We start from the raw sequence: 14,699 nt of genomic DNA, 5'->3' as shown, positions 1-14,699 counted from the left end.
CAGGAGGACATCACAACCAGCAGTGGAGAAAATTCTTGTGTAGTTCTCTCAATAAGACCAGCCTTATTAAGTTCCTAGTAGAAGAGTGAAAATCCCAGTGACGTAGAAAAATGTTGAATGCCAAAGTCCTGTACGTGACCTGCGAGGAAACCTGCTACAATATAATGGAGAGTAAGTGGGAAGATGTGTAAGAGTTGCAGTCCACACAAGAGGAAGCTGACACTCGTCTGTTCCTACAGCCTTGCATGCTGCAAATGCTGGATCAAAGGCAATCGTGATTACAGCTGAAGATACCGATGTCATGGTTCTTTGTCTCGGGTTACAAAATAAGATTATCTGTCTCATTTACGAGAAGCATGGGACTCAGAATAGGACATCAGAAAGCTAGCAAGTTCAATCGGACAAACCATATGAGACAGTGTGATTGGTCTTACATGCCTTCACAGATTGTGACACTGTCAGTGCCTTTGCGGGTCGTGGGAAGCTCATAGCTCTGAAGCTGGTTAGAAAAAGACCGTTCTTACCAAGAAATCTTTATTTAGCTTGGTCAGTCATGGAACGTCAGTGATGAAGACTTCCATAAAATCGAGAAGTTTATGTGCTGCATGTATGTTGCCACTACCAAGGCGGACAAGGTAAATGAACTTCGCTATCAACTATTCTGTACCAAGAGAGGGGGGGGAGAGGTTGAATCAGTCACCTACCACCATGCAAACACTTTCTCTTCATGCACGTTCTACGAGCCAACTACCAGGCAGCAATATGGAAGTGTTGCTTGCAGGCAAACCCTACTGAATACGGATTGACCAATGGTGAAGTTGGCAACCTTGTCATTCAGTGGTTGCGTTCTCCATCTGCACCTTATGTGGTTTTGGAACTGTTAGCATGTAATTGTGTGCATTCCTGCAAACTGCCAAACTGCACTTGTCTGTCCAATTGACTCAAGTGCACATACATGCTTACCAGTAGCGCAGCGTAGTCTTACGAAGGAGGCAAGCAATGTTTCAGTACAACAAAACATGTAGTACAATGGCACGCCAAGAGGGGGATTAAAGGTTTATAGCCTCATTGGCCCGGTCGCTGGATTTGTCAAAATATCATAATAAAGTGACAGTTCTAAAAATAAACCATATGATCCTCAAACGTCACATTTACTTTCGAAATTCCAGATAACGTTATTCGTATGGTAGTAAACGTCTTACATATGCGAACTTTCCGCATACGACTAAAGGGGTACGTAATTTCGTATTTATTTATTAGTACCTTTATTTGTTCATAATTTTTTAATGTGGGCAAACGGTGACCAAACGGATTTAGGTAAAATAACTCATTTATTTAATTTACACTGCGTGATTGTAATTTAGGATTTGTGGACACCCTAAAAATCGCATTCGGAGTCAAACATTAAAATAAAAAGTTAAACACAAACTTTAAAAATTTCATTTCAAACCAAAGAAACACATGCATAGACGATGTACTCACCACAATAAATTCCAAACTCCTTTGCATATATAGGAAATTTCCCGCTATATTTGTATATATATATACATGTTGGACGAGGAATATATTATGGATCCTACTTATATATTCACACATGATCTATTGGAATTATAATTATATTAACAACAATAGCAACAGCATTTGTTGGATATGTATTACCATGAGGTCAAATGTCATTCTGAGGAGCTACAGTAATTACTAATTTGCTATCGGCAATTCCATACTTAGGAACCATGCTAGTTCAGTGAATTTGGGGGGGGGGGGGTTCGCAGACAATTCGCAGTTCGCAATTCAACAAATCTTAGGGCCTCAAGGTTCTCAAAACGTGAAGACACTCCCATGCTCTTTCCACAACTGGAAAGCATCCACGCAAGATCACTTTGGAAATCTCTGAAAGGACCGAAAGTGATACCAACCTATTTCCTTAATTTTATCCCTCATGGGAAGGAAAGATATATCAGTATGGAGATAGAAATTAAGCGGTGGAATCAGAATCATTACAGCAGAAAGAGTATATACATAATATTAATATTTAAGTTATAAAGTGTCATACAGAGGCGGGGCCGGGGCCAGGGCCGGGGGAGGGTTAGCCCCCCCTTTGGCCCAGTATTCCAAAAAAAGGAAAGTCAAAGGCAGGAAAAGATGACAAAATGAGGAGACTACTACAAAAAATCCCGGGAGCACCAATTGTGTCATAATAATAAAACTTAAAACATGTTCCTGTGTTCATAATGTGTACAATGTATACGATTTAATTGTGCTGTGTAAATATCAGTAGAGAGTTCTTTTTAGATAGCTTTATTTTCACCCCAAGTTTTATTCAAAAGCAGTCAATTTATTGAATGTGGTTGTAAAATTTGTGAAACAGCTCACTTGAATTAGGTGTAAATAATTTGGCAGTTGCAAACACTGGTGCGGTCAACACTTTTGACGTAATTTGAGCTGGACCGAGATGGACACAGGGTGCAGACCAAGGTCCGTCGAATCTTCCCTCCCTCCCTGGGGAAACTCTTCATGGGGGTGCAGACATTTTACTTCCTGAAACACAAACCCCCCGCCCTTTACCATCTCGCCCGAACTCCCAATATCCATTTTTTTTACGCGTTTTACAATTCGCGAAATCTAAAATAAATTGTAATATAAAATGATATATACAGGGTGTTGCAAAATACCTGTTACAACGCTTGGGAGGTGATTCGACAAGTAAAAACAAGGAAAAAATGCCATGTGAAAAAATGTCGAAATCGGCACCGTTTGCGAGTGACAGGCGTGCGAAAATCGCCTCACACCATGTGTAAAGTACAATAACTCAAGAAGGAAGAAATATATCAATGTCGGATTAAAAGAATACAAAGAAAGTCGTGCCTGACGAATACAATGGTGCATCAATTGAGGCCCAGTGTAAATTGCGCAAGGGGACTCTCAAAGAAAGTGGGGAATCCCCTGATGGAAATACAAGAAATTTACTACTATTTTCTACATAATGTTGAGATCGAAATGTAGACAGTAAAAAATGCCGACGTATGTCCACATGTCCCACTACTGCTGGGACACCGTCCCACACTCGGGAAATAGGAAATTTACTCGAAAATGACGCTATGCCATCAAATTTCGCTCAGATTGATTTCAGCTAATTGATACAGAAAGCCCCACTAGAGGCGCTGTGAGTGTAGGTCACCTGTTATGTATTAGTGTTGGTGGATACTACGTAGAGAGTGTAGTCGACCGTTGTTTTTCCTGTCTTGTTCTGCGTCTCGCAGCGTGGAGTTTAGTCTGGCGTGTGTGTATGGTTGAATTGCGCCAAGGAATATTGTACGTAGAGTACGTATTCCCGTGTTCTTTGTCTGTTTGCAACAACTGCGTGGATACCTGTGTGACATTACGTGGGTGCTAATCACGGTAGTTGTGATCCGTCACTCGGGGGGAAAGTGACCCTGTTGCTGGGCAATTCTCGAACAGGACAATGGTGGAGTACTCTACCCACGAGCTTGCTGATATGCATCTCGTTTATGGAGAGGCAAACCGAAACAGCCGTGAAGCACGGCGTTCGTATCACGAACGTTTTTCCAATAGGCGGTTACCAGCACATGCACTCTTTCAAAGACTTGATGCTCGACTGCGTGAAACTGTACCCCATAGGTGGGATTGTGGAAGACCCCGCACTGTGCAATTTGAAGAGGACGTGTTGGACGCGATACGAGACCGTCCTGACACCAGCACACGTGTCATTGCTCGTACTCAACAAACCCACCATAGCAACGTGTTCCGCGTTCTTCAGGCGGAGGGATTGCACCCATACAAATTGCATAAGGTGCACCACATACTGCCCACGGACTTTCCCCTACGCTTGGATTTCTGCCAATGGTACGTGCAACAAACTCTTGCCATTCCAGATTTCCCAACAAGAGTTTTGTGGACCGTTGAGGCAATATTCACCAGGGACGGCATGTTCAATAGCCACAACAGCCACGTCTGGGATATGGACAATCCGCATGCAATCATTGTGCGCCATCATCAACATAGGTTCGCAGTGAATGTGTGGTGTGGCATAGTAGGTGACCACTTGATAGGCCCGTACATTTTGCCCTTTACTTTGTGTGGTGGGAATTATCGGGTGTTTCTACATGACGTATTGCCTGAACTTTTGGAAAACGTGCCACTGGCAGGTAGACAACATAACTGGTTTCAACACGACGGCGCCCCCGCACATTTCGACCGGGGAGCCAGGGCCTTACTCAACGATATTTTCGGCGATCGTTGGACTGGCAGGGGTGGACCTTTACAGTGGCCACCTCGTTCCCCCGACCCCACACCACTGGATTTCTTAGTGTGGGGAGAAATGAAAAGGCTCGTGTATGAAACCCCCTTGGAAAGTGCTGAGGATCTCGTCGCTCGTGTTAGTGCCGCTGCTGGGACAATTGTTGACATGAAAGAGGAATTTGCGCGTACCAGACAATCAGTGCTTCGCCGATGTCATCTTTGTCTTGAAGTCAATGGCGGACATTTTCAACAAAGTCTCTGAGTATACCGGTGTTTGTGAGCCCCTATTAGCACCGCATAGTGTCCTTTAGTGAAACGTGCGAGTGAAGATGCTGGATATCGCTGTACGTCATACCCTTGATCTGCATGTGCGGAGGTTGTGCGCTTCTCAATGTAATCCCTTCCAGATGCTGTGCCTGGAAATGTTACATGCCATTGTGTGCGTTTTCTCGCCATTCTCCGTCTTCATTCCTTCGAGGATTACCCACTTTCTTTGGGGAGCTCTCTTGTAGTATACGTATGTACAGCCTGCTTTTGTTTTTCGTACTGCAAAGTAGTGTGTCAACATTAAGGGATTGAAAACGTTTTTTTATGATTTTCCCGTATTTTTTTCCATTTGGGATGGTGTCCCAGCAGTAGTGAGACATGCGACAAATTGGTTTCTTTTCTCCTTCGTACCGCAATGTGGACATACGTCGCCATTTTTTACTGGCTACATTCCGATCTCAACATTATGTTGAAGATAGTAGTAAATTTCTTGTATTTTCCATCAGGGGATTCTCCACTTTCTTTGAGAGTACCCTTGCGCAATTTACACTGGGCCTCAATTGATGCACCATTGTATTCGCCAGGTACGATTTTGTTTGTATTATTTTATTCCGACATTGATATCTTTCTTCCTTCTTGAGTTATTGTGCCATAAACATGGAGTGAGGCGATTTTCGCACGCCTGTCACTCGAAAACGGTGCCGATTTCGACATTTTTTCACATGGCATTTTTTCCTTGTTTTTACTTGTCGAATCACCTCCCAAGCGTTGTAACAGGTATTTTGCAACACCCTGTATATGGAATTTAGAACAATGATAATAACTTATTTTAGTTATTTTATGACTAAGAATTATTTTTATATTCGCGATCTTGTTTACGTGTTCATGAAGACACAAATTCTTTACTCGTAGTTTTTGGTGGTAATATATTCTTCTGCTTTCGGTTGAGCTCGGCTATTTTCGGGAATCACGCAAGCTCAGCAAGCAGAGCTTTTTGTATAAGCGTTGTGGACGGGTTCCACTCGAATTTCACGCTTCGCCATGTGACTCCTTCGGGTGCGTTATTTTCCCGCAGAGCAGCCGCAAGCATTGAGGCTGGTGCTTGCTACAGAGCTGCTGAGGGAGTTTGCGGCCGTAATTTTTCGCGAAATCGAGTGCGATGGAAACGAAATAAGGCTAAAACATTAAGTACATTAAATGATATTCGAATAATGCAAGCAGTGCTTGCATTGCTTGTACTATATCTTCGCCTCTGATGCTTACACATGCACATACATGTGCAAGTTACAAACCTGTAACAACCAGAAACAGCAAAAAAATGAAAAATCTGATTTTCAACTTGAGGACTCAGACGATGATATATGTGAGCAGTATGATGATTGATTGTTGTAAAGTTTTAAGGTGGTGCGGATCCTAATTTAATTTGTAATAATAAGTACCAATACTGTTGAGGTTAACCATTAACAATAAAATAATTTATACATTTCTGTTAGTCATTACACTTACCGAACCCCGACCTGTTTAAAGCAGTCTACTAGGCCTAAAACTAATAACTACAAGAGTTTAATTGCTATTATTGCATTCCATATTATCATGTGTAATCAACTTTTGCTAAAAGAAAGTACTTAATGTAAATAATTTTGTAGCTTATATTGCATAGAATTAAGTTCTTTCTGAAAATTGTAATTTTTATCATTCTGAAAAGGCTTTTACGGATATAGACAAAAGTGGTTAAAATTACCCATAGGCTACCACTCTGCTCAGGTTATGACATCACAAAATTTCCCTCACACATGGAGAATTACAAAAATCATTACTAGAACTTGCCACCTCAGGTGGTACCAATACGTGAAATTTTGAGCCCTAGCTCATGGACTATTTATTCTTTAAAATTATCATCGCCTTCACTGCATTACACAAACATGTATAACACATTGCTTCAATCATTTTGAAGTCTTCAAAATTGTACATGCTCTTTCGTTTGTTCAGAAACGATATAATTTTCAATACAGAAATGAAAAATGTTGGAAGAAAGATGCTTTGAAAAGTATCACAAAATGAAAAACAGGAATATCTGAAACATGGTAAAAATAATCAAATCTGACAAGTTGATCTCATAATTACATATACCGGGAGGGGGCGCTCACTACGTAACCCCAAATCTCTACATGCATAAATTATGTCCTGCTCATGCACACGCAAATAAATCTGTAATGTAAATAATTATTATTATACTTATTTATTGAACTTATCTCCTTCGAAACATCAAGTGTTCCCACGCCGCTCCACCAAGAGAGATGGTGGAGAAGCCTGTGATCACTGATATCAACCCGCGTAGACCGAGCTGCACTTGGGCTTTGAACACAAAATTAGTTTCGCTCCCTATGACGCTGTTGAAGCAGTCACGTAGAGGACGCTGGTTGGGTATTTTGGCTTGAGCGCCGTGTGAGGGGAGGTTGCATCATTTAGGAAAGCCGTGAAAACGTAGCGATCGGTGTGCTATAGATTGTCCAGCGAAAAGAATAGACTGTTGCTTCAAATGGGCTTTTAACTTTCCCTACATCCTCCCTCTTTTTAAATATTGTTTTCACTACTAAGCGCAAAGGTGAACACACTTGCTTTTCTTTCGAATGCAAAACGCTATTCTGGAACTGGTTAAGCTTTCAGACCAGCAAAAGTTCCTTCCAGCAGCGCGTGTTTTAAATTTTGTTTGTGCAGGGGCACGTGAACGGAGGGGAACGGCGAGCCCAGCGTTGTCGACTGCTTTCCACCCCACCCCCTCAGCCAGTACCGCGGTAGACAAAATTTCACGGAAGGAGAGGGTGACTGACCGTTTGTTTCGACGAGGAATGACTGTGGCGGATCTGTGCTTTGGGTTGTGTTGTGTTGTGCTGTAAAAAACCGTTGGTTTTAATACTGAAATATGAGCGGAAGTAGTGTAAAGAAGAGAAGGCGTGGTGAGGTTCTCAAAAGTAAAGAAAGGCAAATAGTAATGAATATTTTTGTTTATTTAAAACAGAAAAATCCGGATCGCAGTGTAAGTTGGTTAGCCAGCGAGATGGCGAAAGCAACTGGAGTTTCTCGGGCTACTGTGTATAAAATTCGGGGCGAGGTTTCTCAAGGTCCTTTTGACACACCAGGTAAGAAACGACCCAGGAAAAGATCGCCAATTACAAGTAGAAATGTAAAATATAATGATTTTGTCAGAAGTGCTGTGCGACGTAAAGTTTACGAATTCTTTTTTAAAAACAAACCCCCAACACTTAATTCTGTTCTTGTTGCTGTTAATTCTGACTCCACATTACCGAATTTTAAAAGATCAACGTTTCATGTCTTTCTCAAAGAACTTGGCTTTTCGTATGAGAAAAGGGGCAACAAATCCATGTTAATGGAAAGAGAAGATTTAATTTCTCTTCGCCATAAATATTTAAGAGAGATTAGGAATTATAGGCGTGAAAATAGAAATATTGTTTACACTGATGAATCCTGGGTGAACACCGGAACCTCAGTCAATTATGAATGGAAAGACAAGACAATTACAACTGCAAAACAAGCGTTTCTGGCAGGTCTTTCCACAGGTTTAAAAAATCCAACATCTCGCGGAGCGCGATACGCTTTAGTGCATGCGGGTAACGAACGCGGTTTTCTGCAAAACGCCCGACTTGTGTTTCAGTGCAAAAATAATACAGCAGATGTCCATGATGAAATGGATGGAGAAACGTATGAGATGTATTTTCGGAAACAGTTGCTCGTCAATCTCCCTCCGGGATCTGTTATTGTTGTTGACAATGCCTCTTATCATAGCCGCAAGCAAGAGCCAATGCAGACAACCTCGTGGAAGAAGAATGATTTAAGAGAATGGTTGAAATCTCATGGCATACGTTATGATGACGACATGTTACGGAGAGATCTTCTGGAACTTACAAATATTCATAAAATTAAGTACGATAAGTATAAGATCGATGAGATGGCAAAACAGATGGGGCATACGGTGCTTCGTTTGCCCCCATATCATTGCGAACTGAACCCGATTGAACTTGTGTGGTCACAGGTTAAGCATTATGTGCGGTGTAACAACACTACATTCAAAACTAAATACATTGAAAATTTAATCACTGAATAATTTAAGACAGTAACAGTTGAAAACTGGCAAAATTTCGTATAACATGTCATGGACATAGAGAAGGAAATGTGGAATGCAGATGAATTGCAGGATGACGTTGATCAGATAATAATCCACTTGGGTGAAGATTCCAGCGAGAGTGATGATCTGACAGAAGAAAATGATTCTGGTGATGATTCTGCAATGGAAGGAATTAACCCCCTGGAGTGACATGTGAGAGAAAAGTAAGTTCATTAAGAATTATTCTTTCAGTTTATGTAATTTTGTGAATTTGTTTCTTGTTTTTAATAATAGCTCACCGTGAACTTATTTCTTCAATTTGTACGTACCCGCGATTCAAGCGCCACGCACGTTTGTTTGGTCTTGTACTTTCACTGCCAGCAGGTCCGTTACTCGCCCCTGCGGCAAGCGGCAACGCTGTTCTCATATACCCAACAGTCTATTCTTTTCGCTGGACAACCAATAGCAAATGTAGTGTTGCAAACCAATTCCATTGGATATCGTGTGACGGAGTCGAGGCAACCCATACATCATTGCAAATTGAGTTTTTTTTTTTTTTTTTTTAATATAGAAAAGGGAAATTTCGATGGTATATTGTCCCTCCGATTCTGTCCCGAGCATGACAGGGGAAGAAAAGAGGGAAGTGGAGGAGGGCAATTGAAAGCGAGACGGGTGTTTTAAACATGCCTGATATTGCCTTTGCTTAGTGCATCTTGGCCAAAATGGCGCGGAGGGAGCGTGCATCAGTCAGCTGGTTTGCATTGTATGTCGTTTGTTACTGCGTTGCAAAATTGTTTAGCGCTATCAAAAGGTCGTACCTGTTTCAGTGCAAACTGCTTGATTTCATGATGAATAGGGAAACTGTACATAGCGAAAGCAGACTTGATATTTAACGTTGTCCAATTTTTGGAGGGGCGTTAGCTTCAAAACCTGTAGCAACTGAAGTAATACCGTATATGGATACGGCGGAAGGGAAGGAAAAATTCTGAAGTACGAAGCAGAGCAGTGTGGGCTGAGTGAGTACTGTAATTTTCTTTTAAGATTTATTATTCTCTTGATTTGCTTGGTTCGATCAGTCTGTCATTAGAAATAAACAACGGCTAGATAGATCACAACTGATTTCCTCCATGTGGTAGTTGGATTGGCTTCTTTGGTGTACGCTAATTCTCCTTGTTCATAATATCAGCGGAGCAGGGGAGGAAGTTTTTACGAAATATTTTGCAAATCGACAATATTATTGATATTGTAGATCGGTATTTCTATGTTTTGAGTGATTTTATCAGGTTATCGAATGCTGAATTACATATTGCACAATAACATCGCTCTTCTCGTGATTGGCTGGATAATTTCCGAAATTTTTTAAATTTGTAAAAAAAAATCCGTGTTAAAAAAAAATTATGAAATATAACTCTGTCATAGCCTCATTTTCAGGGAAAGGTGATCAAAACTTGGGTTGCCAATATATTAAGCATCATTATGTACGCAAAAACGGGTGCAAGTATTTCACAGGGGTGGTATAACACTTCTGGACGCGAGTGCACACCCATAGAGCCAGACCACGAGCCGCCACTGTCTCTATTAACAACAGTGGTCTATATATACAAACTCCAAGCAACGTTTACATCTCACTTGTTCGAGGGGAGTCCGATACACTAGGCAAAAAGAGGTAGGAACACTAGCGCCAACTCAACGAAGCGGAAGCTGTCATAAAGTCAACCATAAATTATGCCCCTTCCGAATTCTAATTACCACGACAGCGGCGGAATATTAACTTGAGACGCGGGCGACGTCACGGGGTAAACACGTCAGAATTATCACTGACACGTGCCGCAGAGTGAAGAGCGCCATCTTCCGGGAGAAACATCGTCGCCCTGACTGGCGAGGGGAAAAAACATTGGTTCGTACAGGACGCATCCCGAAATATCTCTCAACTGATGCTTAACTTATGCCACGTGGTGCCACTTCTGAAAACAGTTAACAGTCGGGATATTCCGTTACATTTCCTTATCTAAGCTAGTTACAATCGTACGAGATTATGCGATTCGATACGATTTTGTTTGTGTAGATTTCTGATATCGACCTATCGATCGCTAACAACGGTGTTTCAGTATCGACTTTAGTGAAAATCGTATTCACATTCAAAATGACACCTAACGAGCATTTCCTGGCTTGCCATGCTTATTTTTAACGTTTTACATTTTTGTTAAGGATTTACAGAAAAGAAATCCCCGACATTTTTACTCTCAAAATAAAATCCACCAGGACCTTATATTTATTATCTAAAACGAGTGCATGGCACGTATGATAACCCTGGATTAATTCTAAGAAATAAAAAATCATGAAAAAATGTTGACGTTACCAATGAAAAAGATAGCTCATTTACAATTCATGCACGAAACATCATAAGTTATTTTTTTTATCTACAATAAAGTTGTTTTTTTAATTAACTTTATGCACAGACAGGCTAATAGGGTCTGGACCTGCAGTTTAAAGTGGGAACCGAACCACTATGTGCCTCCACCGGGTATCGAACCCGGGACCCCTTGATGTCTAGAATAAAGTAACCTTACAAATACTGTTGTACATTTAAAACCCGAAACTAGATTCTATAGAAGGATAAGCCCCACGGTCGATTCACAGTACACATCAAATGGGTTCACTCCTTCCACCTAGGGCGAATGGCGCCACTAGTCTATGGAAAATCTTGGAACTGCACAGCGGAAAGGTCACAGGTGGAGTTTCTGGATGATCTCGTGTGAAGATAGGTGTTTTTTTGTTTTCTTATTTAAAAAAAGAATTGAGTACATATAGAAATTGGATATAGGGAATTTTATAATAGAAACTGAGATGCATCCTGCGATATACGGTAGAACAGCGAAAGCGACAGCGTCAAAATATTGAAAGAAAATACTGGAGAAAGAATAAAAAACTTTACATCAGATTCTTTTCTTCTGCTTTCTTCCATCATTAATGTACAAACATCATGAGCTAAAATAACAGGATAATAGATAGGGAGTTTACCATTCACACTGATCTACGAAATCACTAAGGCATAAGAATGACATCCTGGCAAATGAAACAAGAAGACAAACGCAACGAGAGAGTACAGACCAATTTTCGTTCTGAAAACCTGGATTACGGCTTCAGAAACATCACAATAAGAGGAAGTGTTGACACGGGAATTTTGGATCTGGGGGAAGTTATTTCCATCCTGTAAGCGATACTCGCAGCAAGGCTATTTTTGGACCCATTCAAGCACCCCCTCCCCCTTGCGCCCCTCCAAGCCAGCCCGCGAGCAGCTACTACTATTTCATCCGTCGTTATAAATTGGCGCAGGATTTTCCCTTTCTCCTTTGCATTTCTTCTCATTGCTTTCATCAACATTCGCATGTTCGTTGCAATGTAACAACATGTGGTGTAGGGCAACAGAAATAAATTTTCGTCAGTATCCGCGATATTTTAACCCTATAAAAAATATATGATAGCATCGCTTAGAAAACAAATGTTTCCGTCGCGATTGGCATAAAGGGGAAGAAATTCGACAAAAATAAGACAAATGAGAGGTGCCAGGAACAGCTAGATACCTCTCATACTGCAAGTTCTGTGACATCACTCCTATCGTACACTACCAGGACGCCCTCTCTCATTTATCCTGGAAACAAGTGATTTCATTTTGTATCTGTTATGGCGTGCAAACGGCTACAGCGTTCAAAACGTGATCGGTGAAATCGTTAACACATCCGACTTCTGTGGAACTGATGGTAGAGTATGGGGTTATTATTAAGAAATTCTTAATATTTTGAATGCTCCTCTTTATTTTTAATTACACTTCTCTTATTTAGAGTTTTCTGCCACTCTTGGCTAATCGCAACGATGAGAATTAATGATAGGTGGATGGAATTGGCAAAGGAGAACTCATGAAGAAACACATACAAGCCCAGTCTGATATCTTCGGACAAGGCAGTGAAATTCGATGGCTGTTGATTTTTCAAAATGTAATATTTTTATAAAATATGACAGACGGTAACCGCTATTCTGATGCTGACGATTTATTTCAAATTCACAAGTTTCATGTGGGTGATAGCCTCTACGCCCCCCCCCCCCCCCCGTCTCCACTTTCATTGCTCCTGCGCGTTCATGTGAAGTGAAAGTATGACATAGCCAAGAGAGAAGAACCGCAAACGGTGACGACAAGTTGGGCCTCAGTCCAACATTAATCAAGTACTGATGCCAACGAGGTAGAAGAGTAGAGCGGCGAAGAGCGTGCAATCGATCGTCTTTTGTTGAGGCAAATTGAATGTCAAGACTCGTCTTCATAAAACATGGCAGCGGGTAGAAAACTGGAAGCGAAGTAACCAGTGCAACCTTACATACATCTGGAAGAAACCAAGGGGGGGGGGGAGGGGGTAAAACTCGTTCATTTTGTGTATGCCGCCATGAAACAGGCAATACTCCACATTCAATTTGCTTCACTTGTAAGACCGCTTTAATCGGCGCCTCTGTGAGTATTGTAGTCCAATTATAAGCATCAATTTACCAACGGTTTGCTTAAAAAAAATACATCACAATGTAAAAATACCTGCTATGTAATCACAAAATACAGTTTTCTTCACATAACATTGGTACATACCAAATCAATGGAAACTTTGACATTTGCATAATCTCAGGATAATTCGACTCCGCGAAAATGGCGCACAGAATTTTTGCGAACCCCGCGATCTATCAAAACGCCGGAAAAGTATAGGCCGATACTGTATCGGCTCAGCCCTCCTATATAGTCTTCTATCTCGTTGGACCCCCTCTTGCCGCCATAAAACACTTAGGGCTTTGAATTCAAATTGCTTCAAGCAGAATACTGCGTTTAAATCTCTGCAAATGATCAATGTAGCCAGATTGATATTTGATCAATTTTAATAATAACCTTTCTTTCCTCAATGGCTGAAAATCTTTACATATACTCAATATTTCGACGTACTGTACAGTGGATCCATAAGTATTACCAACAAATTGTCCATTACCAAGTTTACTCCCTTTGTTTTGTGCAATGAGAGATTCAAGAACTGACACAAAACACCAATCCACTTACAAGCTCTGAACCAGTATACGTAAAAATACAGTCCTTAAAAACCAACGAAAATAGTCATGGACAATTTGCTGAGCAATACTTATGGATCCCACTGTACATATATATTTTTTTCAAGAGCCAATAATACAATGGGATGCATAAGTATTACCAAGCGAATTGTCTATCACCAAGTAGATTCTCTTTTCTTTACGCAGTCGCAATGAGAGCTTCAAGAATTGAAACAAAACGCCAAACAAGCTACCGACAACTTCATCACCAACATACGTAAAAATCAAGTCGTTCTGGATTGCAAAGGAAAAATTAATTAAAATAATCATGGTCAATTTGTCGAGTAATATTTATGCGCCAACCCACTGTACAGTTGAGATGAAATGTCAGTTACAAAAGTGCCACCATGAAATAGTTAGGCAAGACATCGCATTCAATTTGCTTCACCCAAGACACCACTTCAGCCACTCTACGATCACCTACCTCATTGACTACAACCAAGATTCAATGTCCGATAAGAACGCGAGGAACGAGCATAAGAACACTTGGCGCACAGCCTGAATGTTCGAGATTCCTTCCTAGTTTCCTTTCCTTTCATTCTGTACGAAAGGCCAAGAATCAGTACAAGGCACAATAAGAATTGCAAGGGCCAACATATGCTCCGCGCCAAACGACAACTTAATTGTCAGAGTACTGAACTTCCAACAGCAAAAAATCTATCAATTAGGGATGTTGTCGGAGCGACATGAGACGAGATTTGGTCAAGTCCCGTCTCGTTCTCGAAGGAAAATCTCGAAACTACGACATGGTGATGTAATAAACACACCCGAAAGCCGAAAACAAACTAAAAACCTAAGATTTTTGCACATGCTACAAAACACACAACATGGCGTATTTTCCGTACAGCTGGGAAACCAAATTTTTCATATATTTTTATACATAGCTTTAATATATGGGTAATTAATTGCTCATTAT

The 14,699-nt window shown here is 40.9% G+C and overlaps 1 protein-coding gene across 1 annotated transcript in view; it reads right to left on the bottom strand.

The window, feature by feature from the left end:
• pit (probable ATP-dependent RNA helicase pitchoune) overlaps positions 1 to 14,699 on the bottom strand; it is an 85,116-nt gene that overhangs the window by 3,172 nt on the left and 67,245 nt on the right. The gene's annotated exons all lie outside the window — the stretch shown is intronic.

Source organism: Lepisma saccharinum, chromosome 13 (genome assembly GCF_977018435.1).
Source record: "Lepisma saccharinum chromosome 13, izLepSacc3.1, whole genome shotgun sequence".
NCBI classification, from domain to species: domain Eukaryota; kingdom Metazoa; phylum Arthropoda; class Insecta; order Zygentoma; family Lepismatidae; genus Lepisma; species Lepisma saccharinum.
This window is presented reverse-complemented; position numbering and strand designations above follow the sequence as displayed.